Raw genomic sequence first — 9,673 nt, 5'->3', positions numbered from 1 at the left:
ATACCTTGCCTTCTTCTCGGGAGGACATTCCGCGGTACGGAAAGCTCCCTCGATATCGGAAATCCAACATGTGCTTTTCAACGGATCTCGTACTCCATTAAACATCGGAGGTTGAGCATCCTTGAAGTTTTTGTAGTGGAAATCTCGCCTTCCATGACCACCATTACCATCACCCCCTTCACCACGAGGATGAATGTTTCTAGCTTCTAATGCCTCCTCGATTGCGGCATTCATTCGCTCATTTATCATTTCGGTTACTTGCCCATCAACCGATTCTTGAAAAACCTTTCGGACATCCTCAAGGAATTCCGCTCTTTGCCTTTTAATAATGGCCTCAACCTTGGCCGTGAACCCGGCGTCTTCACTAGTACCTCCGCCGTTAATATCATGTCCGTTTCTCATCTTCATTCTATAAGATGGAAAAGATTAAACAACGAATCGATAGGACTTAACACATAAGTATATACATATACACCACACTACCCCATCTTGCTCAACAATCGTCGTACATCGCTTGTTTGACACGATTTGAACCCGTAACAATGGTAGCTAATCATTGTTACGCGAGCACGTCGCATTAACTTGCTAGTACAACGTCTATCTCGCTTGATGATTTGCTAAACACAACACAAAACAATTAGTGCAAGGTTAGTTCACATAAACCTAAGCACTAACCGATCCCCAGTCCGACCCGCCTCCTACAAGTCCCGCATAAAGCGCATACACAATAAAGTCTAAGTCTAGGCACCTATCTCAAGTCGCCTAAATCCCTAAGACCATGCTCTGATACCACTTGAAACAACCCAACCCGTATTCCATACGATAAATTTTTTTTTTTTATAATAATAATACACAATTACGCGCCAATTAAATGTGTAAACCATTTCACACGTTTCGTTAACATACATCAAGTTTAGTGTTTACAAAAGGCACGAAGGCCATTAATAAATGTGATACAAGTTTGACCTACTACAAATGATAGTTTATAATCCAAACGACACATGAGCATGGTTTGGGACTAAACTACCCAAAACGTTAGGCCAACATCAAATGCCCACACCACAAGCACTCCCCGACAACATAAGCGGGAGACCACTAGTCCAAACGTATGCCCTTACCCTTGTCCAAGCCGGAACCTATAAAATGGTAAACAACGAGAGGGTAAGCAAGGCTTAGTGAATGCAACAATTATACATACATATATATAACCTACTTACTTGCAAACACTTACCAAATCCGCATACATACTAGTTACATAATTAGCATACCTTTCACATGTATAACGCTAAGTACCACGACAATAAGGCTAGTATAACAATAGCATATAACACAACGATACAATATGCTAAAATACAAGTATAACGATGATGTTCACAACATCTATAGTACTCAAAATCTCAAGGCTAGCCTAACGAATGGTATCGTCAACATCGAACTTAAAACCCATTCGCCTATAATAATGTGGTATCGTCAACACCGAACTTTAAACCCACATATGAGGTATCGTCAACATCGAACTTTAAACCCTCATCCAACGTCACTACTATAGTCATATTGCATTGTCAACATTGAACTTAAATTCCATACGTTTATATTAATGGTATCGTCAACAACGAACTTTAAACCCACATATATACTCTAGGGTATGGTATCGTCAACAACGAACTTTAAACCCTTACCCCACAAATAAATAAGTCATATATATACATATATAATTATTCCACTCACCTTGTCATAAGGATGATGATCTAGTACTTCCGAGCTTCAACGCAATGTACCTAAATCATTAAGTGCACATTCAATTTCACAACTAGTGGAATTAACCACAATACTCCCACTTGAGCATTTAATGACCCAAATTGCATTAAATGACTCCACTACTCACAACCGCCCATAAATGGCCAAGTCTCGACTTAAATCACTAAGACTAGTGAATCAAGGTCTATTAACTTCAATTTACACAAAACTTGGGGTAATCCATACCCATTTCATCACATTAGGTCAATTAGTACATTTTGACCCATTTTACATTACTTAGAATCATAATCAAGTCAAACTTACCCATTTACACTTCTTTCATAAATCTTAAAGTGCATTAGTGACTAACACACCAATTGGCACTTACAACCTCAAATCACAAGCCCAAACCCTAGATTATGGCTATTAGGGTTTCATTGCAACAACATAACCCAAACTCGCCCATTTTACCACCAAATGGGTCTTACAAATCTCTAGTACCCAAACCCTAGTCATTAACCAATTAAAACTCAAAACTTAGAGTTAGAACTTACCAAGACTATCTTCTTGTAGCTAGTAACAAGGAGAACAACTTTAAATCTCGCTCCTAGGTTCGATTCACAAATCTCCAACTTCAAATCTCAAGATCAAGCTAGGTGGGTTTTGTGTTTTGGGAGAGAAATAGGAAAGAAAATAGAAAAGAAAATGAAATAAATGAGTATGTGGTTGAGAGTTAAAGCTCCCATCAGATCCACATATGAATTTACCATTTTACCCCTTAAAATCCCTTAAATTGAGCTAAAATCTGAATCTGTCCAGCAGAATTGCCGCGGCGCGGCCCCAAATGTCGCGGCGCGACATATCGAAGGAAAATGAACACTTCTTAACCCAACTTCTGATCTTGATTTGCTTTATGTGTCGCGGCGCGACCTTCTATGCGGCGCGGCATTTAACTAAGTTTTCGAGCTGTCTTAATACTTTTTCTGAAATTGGTTAGCGTTGTTTATCGCGGCGCGACAAAGGCCTCCGCGGCGCGGCATTAGCCGTCACCTGACCACTTCGACTATGAAAAACCAAATATCGATTTATACGACTTTTAAGCTTCGTTCACGCTTCTCTTATACACTAAACTCCAACTTTAAGCCCCACAAGACTTAATACCTCACCTAAACCATGTGTATACTCGTACACCTATACATTCTCATGCATAATATAATAATTAACACTTTGAAGCGTTTAAACACATATACGAGCAATATATAATGTTCTAAATCAATAAAATAAGTACCTTAAGACACGTACGGGAAAACGGGATGTTACAAGCTTGGGGGTTCCTTTCCGCTAAAGCTGCGGCCACATGTTCAGCGATCATTTCCTCGATTTGGGTTGCTGTGGGTGTTGATTGTCCGTTGGCCATTGATGTTCTAAACAAAAATTTGACTCAAGTCAAAATCTAGTATTCAAATAGTAATAATACAGTATATAGTAACCAGCATGGAATCAACACAACACATGCTAATTAAGTAACGCAAATAGATTCAAATACCACATAATCATCATACAGTAACGTAAATAAAACACTGTGCAAGAATTAAACAACACAAAGTTCCATTTATTAATAATAAGTTGCATACATCCGCATAGGTTCGTATAATACATAAGTGAAACATAAAACTACAAATGAGATTACATAATGAAATCTACTACAAAAGCCCTATGGTGATGGTGGATGTAGGATGTCCATTACGTGGGACATCTGATCCTCGAGCTCAGTTACCCGAGCACGGAGGATCTCCACTTCCCTTGTCAGTTCCTCGACAGAGGGAGATGGTGGGGCAGGCAGTGCAGTCGGTATGGGTGGTGCTGGTGGAGCTGGTGATGCAGACGGTCCGGCTCCAGAAGTAGATGCTGCGTAACGGTAAGGCTTACGGATGAAGGGATCTGCAGGATACGACACAAGCCACTTTTGGGCGGTAACCCTACGAAGCCTACCATGAGCGTCAACGAATGGTCGACCTCCATTAATCCCTGGAATGACGGTACCATCGAAACGGTACCGCTTCTTCGGCGGGGTGGAGGGTGGCTGTGCAGGTGCATCATCAGGGTCCTCATCTGAATCCTCGTCACTAGAGTCGTCAGAGGATGAGTCATCGGATGAAGAATCGGCGGATGATGAGTCGTCTAGATCGGCTGGGGGTGGCTGCACGGGTGGCTCTCCTCGGGCGGCCATCATCTGTCGGTATCTGCCGGGCCCAATCGGCACGAGACGTCCATCAGGAAGGCGTCGGCACCAATGGTTATGCTCATTATGGACTGGACCTTCCCCAAGTTTTGCGGAAATCACAGCACCACCGGAATGGTGCAGTGGCTCCGAGGGTCCTGGGTCAAGTGGAGCTGAAATCTCCTGTAGGTCCTCGGCTCCATCTGAGGTAATCACTGGGCCGGGTGCATGGCTACTAGCTCCGGAGGATGAAGCGCCGGAGTCACTGGAGGGTGTCAACGACGGGATCTGAGGATCGGCAACGACGGCAGGCGAGGTGGCGGACGAGTCTGAACTGATCTCCAAAATGATAACAGGTGGAATATCCGACATCTGAACAAGGAAAAATAACTTTTTCCATGTCAGTAAGTCATAAAGCAAGCATGTATTAGGCAAAGTAACTAAGACAGTCTAAATCATGTATAGCAGTAAATAGCATGGCAATAACAACGAATCCTACAGAAGTAGCATGCAATCGAAAGCAAATAATATCATGCAGTAGTGAAAACCAAGTAACAGTATACGGCATATAGCAGTAAAAGTAAGCAGAAGTATGCAGTAAGTTCCGCAGAAACAAGTAAACTAGCAAGTTGTAGATTAGTCCTATTAGTGAATCCTACTCGGTCGGGTCTTGACTTACTATTGCAACCTAATTCCCTACAACCAATGCTCTGATACCAAATGTGATGCCCCGTACAAAACCATCGTGTACGATTCATCAACAACAGGATCATTACAAGGTCAAACACTATATGCTGTTTCAAAACAAGTTTGCATTCATGATAAAAGGTGACGTCATAACCAACGTCAAATGTTTTACAACCAAAAGTATGCTTCTATGAACGGAAGCAAGTAATAATCGTACATGACCCTTAGGTCGTTACAAATCATTGTTCAAAAGTAATAAAGTTTGAATGCAAGATAAAATGTTTCATGCGGTAACATCTCTAATAAGGCAGCAGGTGGCTAATCAGCAAGACTAGTACAACAGCGGAAGCAAGCAACCTTAAGCACCTGAGAAAAACATGCTTAAAAACGTCAACACGAATGTTGGTGAGCTATAGTTTAAGTATAACAGTAATGTAAGGTAGGCCACGAGATTTCAGTGCTTCAATAGCGTTTCAAAACAGTATGAAAAGTATATGTATAACCGTGGGCACTTGGTAACTAACTTAACGTTTATCACCCCCTAAAAGTACACTTGGAGAGTGCGTATATTTATGAAGTATTAAACACCCGTTAAATGCTAGCGCTACTAGCCAGAGTAGGGATGTCAAAACCTATGGATCCATATCTAAGATTCGCGTTCACCGGTTCAAAGACCAATGACTAAACGTTACCGAGCTAAGGGGAAAGTTTATTCCGTTGTATAACCCACACATATATAAAGTTTAAGTACTCATGCCTAGTATGTAAAACATAAAATGCGCATGTATTCTCAGTTCCTAAAATAGTTAAAGTAAAAAGGGATGCTACAACTCACAGTGATTAAGTAGTTAAGTTGACATGGGAAAAAGTAAGCAAGTATGTTTGTCCGAAAAGATCCTCAACCTAAGTCAAAAGTTACTAAGTCAGTAAATCGTCCCAATAGGTTTAAAATTATGTAAATTAGGTCTTAAGTATCATCATCATTCATCATTAAGTTAAAAGGGTAAAGTAAGTTTTCGTTCAAGAATAGGGTTTAAAACAAAGGCTGACTTCGTTCAGTCGCCACAGCCTCTATACAAATTGAAATGAGGTGAGACCAGTGGCCTGGATCCGTATATGAGTCCCCTAGGTACTGACCAATTTCCAGAACGAAACTCATCTTCGTTTGACCGTGGTGACGGTTTAAGTGCGAGTAGGTCAGAAATTTCAGCACAACGTTAATAGGGTGTAGTGACTTTTGGGAGGCCATAGATCCGAAACCGTAACTCGGATTAAGATGAGGTCTGAAAGGAAAATCATAAAATCGAACCGAAATAACTGAAAATCAACTTTATAGTAGCCCAGGTATTCTGATCAGACCCAAAAATAGTAGGTTAAGTGTTCCGGTGGGTTCTTGGTGCTCGATGCTCATCACGGTTCTCATCCTTGATGCTTATAGCTTCAAGTGTACAACTCGTTGATGTGTTTGCATCATCTTTACCAAGTTTTGACCATCATAACACAAGTGCAAGTCTAAGATATGTAGCACAACTCAATTAAGAGTTGTATGAAGTTTGATGAACCAAAGTTACATCAAGGTCTTAGATCCAACACCTACATGAACTCTAAAAGTAATATTAACCAAGTTTGACCATCGTGACACTAGTGTAAGTCTAAGACATGTAGCACAACTCATTTAATAGTTGTATGAAGTTTGATGAACCAAAGTTGCATCAAGATCTTAGATCCAACACATGCATGAGATATAAAAGTAATAATAAGCTATAAACTTGAAAGTAAACTTATATAAACAAGATCTTAAGTTGTAGAACATAGTTCTTAGTTAGATCTTGAAGATCCTAGACCCAAAAGTCTAGATCTAACATAAGTGCACAAAATTATAATCAAAAAGTTTACTTACATGTTCTTGAACTTACAAAGTAGCTTCAAGAAATATGAGATCAAGATTAACTAGTAATACTTGACCAAATTAACAACATTACAACTTTAAATAAATGAAATGAAGAAATAAATTAAAGCTACAAGTATTATGTTCATTTTTGCTTCATACTTGAGAAGATTCAAACCAAAGTTTAGATCTTAAGAATTCAAGTCTACAAAACATAAACATAAAGAAGGTCATCAAGTTTATGAACTTTAAATCTTGAAAACATTTAAAAGTAGAACCTTAAACTAACAAGTTTAGATTCTTGTTCTTGGTTCTTCATCAAAAAAGATGGAAGTAACCAAGATTACATGAAGATGCAAACTAGGAAGTTTGATCTTGAATAATAACCAACGACAACAACAAGTAATTAAACAAATAAATGATGATGATGTCTTGCTAGAATTTGGTTTGTAGAAGGAAAGAAAGAAAGAATTAAAGCTTGTTTACTTACAAGGTTTGAGAGAAAAAGCTTGGAAAATAAAAGTGCAAGTAAGTGTGTGTGAAAATGAGAGGAAACTTGCAATATGTAACAAGTTAAAATGAAAAAAAAAGAACTCCCTCCTTGAAGCAAAAGTGGACGGTTCTAGGGGGTTAAATGGGGAAGTCAAATAGCAAACTTTCAAGCATGGGAAGGATGTGTTAGCTAGAATGAGTAACAAGTTAAAATAACCCTTGCATGCTTGAGACAACTTGGTCTGCTAATTAGTTTAATTAACCATGATTATCCTTAATGTAATACGAACATAATACATGGGCTTACAAGTCCATTAAGTATGTAGGGTGGGCTTACAAGTCCATGAAATAAAAGTCTATGCCCAAGTTACCAACAAGTGAATAAAAAGCCCAAGTAATTAACCACGAACCTTAGTTAATTAAAAATGATTAATAAAAATTAATCATGAATGTAAATAATATTCAAAAATATTATTCGTGAAAAGTACGTGTGTCACAAAGACAAGTCGGGCCAAGTAAAGTTAAATACGGTAACAAGTAAATGTATAAAAATACATTTATTAAAGCGCAAGTATTAATAGTAAATATTAATAATAAACGTTGGAAAAACCAGGGTCGTTACATTTTGTAATTTCGGGGTTTTTATCGGGCTTTTTATTCTCCATTATATTTCGGAGCTTCATGCTTTTGTTTTCTCTTCCCGACCTTAAGTCAAGAGGATAATGGTCCAGAATTCGTAGTTATGCATTTCGGAATGAACATAGTCAATGTTCTAAGAAAGAAATTGTAATGGCACGAACTTGATTTGTCAAATTACCAGAATATCCGAAAAAGACCGAATCATCAAGAAAAATATTTTCTTGATATATTTAGAGGTTAAATTGAATGAAAGAGTTATGTAACATGGTTCATGATGAGGGTATGATCCGTGAATCTTTATCACGTTCCATTAGAAACTCAGCATGACTTACTGTAATATAATCACGTTGATCAAGTGTCATTATATTATACTAACTCATGCTTCAATTCCCAACACTACTTCAAAAACATCCATTTTTTGAAATTTTCAGGATTTAGAAACTAAAATATTTTCTTTTATGATGTAATACAGATAGCGCAAAGAGATAAATGATTTCAGATAAGAATAGTTGTGAAAATATCTTCAGGAATATCGAAGATATTTATAATGAAAGATACGATGATATCTTAGAATTTCTAATATTGAAGGATGATGAAGAAGATTTGTTCGTAAAGGTTTAGAGTCAGGAGCAAGGTATTCGTTAATGACTTCAGCAGACACTGAATCATTTGGATTCTTTGAAGGCAGGTTTAGTCTTTGTGATTTATCCACAGCATCCTTCATGTTCTGCTCAATCCGTTTTCCAGTTCCAAACCTTCTCTTTTTCTGAGCTTTGCCAACACACTATTCATTATCATCAAACTTTTGGTTGTTAAGGTCGTTTATAGTTTTTGCTGCTTCATCAGCATTTTTCCAAAATTCGGAGAACTAGTTTCGCAGTTTGGGGTGTTTTTCAGAAACTTCACATTCGAAGTATGTAAGTCTATAAGATAGACATTATATGTATATATATATAACTGTTGGCGTAGAATTGCTGCGAAATTCGAAATACTGATTGCTAATTCCCGTTAGTTGGTATGGCAATTACCGTTACAAGATGTGGATGAGTACACGATAGGGTTTCAATGAGTATAATGATTTTTCGAAAGGTCAGAGATCAATGAAGTTGTTGGTAAATTTACTGCTAATGTGGTGGAACATGAAAGGTTCCCCAGTAACAAGAACGTATATGTCAAGGTTATAATAAGGCTAATCTGAAAAGTCGAAGTTGACTGGTTGGAAGTGTGGTAAAACTGGATACTTTGAACAGGGATTGCAAGATTATTTTCGGTAATAACAAATGCTAAAGGATCTTTCACAGTTTTGAAGTCAAAGTATAGCTTTGAAAAATGTAGAGATCTAAGAATGATGTCACTTGTTAAATCTTGACTTGGATTCTATTCTGTAATTGAATTTGAATAAGAATGGTTGTTCAGATTTCTATGAACGAATGTATAGTGTTGTGAAAGTAGTGGGTATAGTCAATAATTTTTGAATCAAAATTGAAGAATGTACAGTGTAACATATTAATTGTGAACTTATATATTTTTCGGGTATTACCTACCCGTTAAAAATTTCACAAGTAATATTTTGTACAGAAGAAATTTACTACAGTCGTTATGAAAATATATGTATGAATATTTTCTTCAGATGTAATACAGATTTAATGAGTTAATATCATATTAAGCTCATTTAATTTTCGACTGGATTAGAAATGAATAATCTCTAAAATATTAAAGATTTCATAATCTTCGTGGAGTATTTTACTAATGTAATCAATACTCTGTTATTCAGTTTTATTGATATTTCCTCAGTGAATCATGTTGGTGCTTATGGAACTCTTGCTAAATTCGCAAGGTACGAATGATATTTTCTGGAAAGTTTCAAGTACATCGCAAATGAAAGTGTTAAAATCAATCATGTATTTGAATAATACACTTGATTTATTATGAAATAGAATCTATTAAGTTGAAGCAGAGATTATAGTTAACGATTGTTAAGTCATTAACGAAGGATGTATAGCATATTA

Source organism: Rutidosis leptorrhynchoides, chromosome 11 (genome assembly GCF_046630445.1).
Source record: "Rutidosis leptorrhynchoides isolate AG116_Rl617_1_P2 chromosome 11, CSIRO_AGI_Rlap_v1, whole genome shotgun sequence".
NCBI lineage: Eukaryota > Viridiplantae > Streptophyta > Magnoliopsida > Asterales > Asteraceae > Rutidosis > Rutidosis leptorrhynchoides.
Note: the sequence above shows the minus strand (reverse complement) of the source record.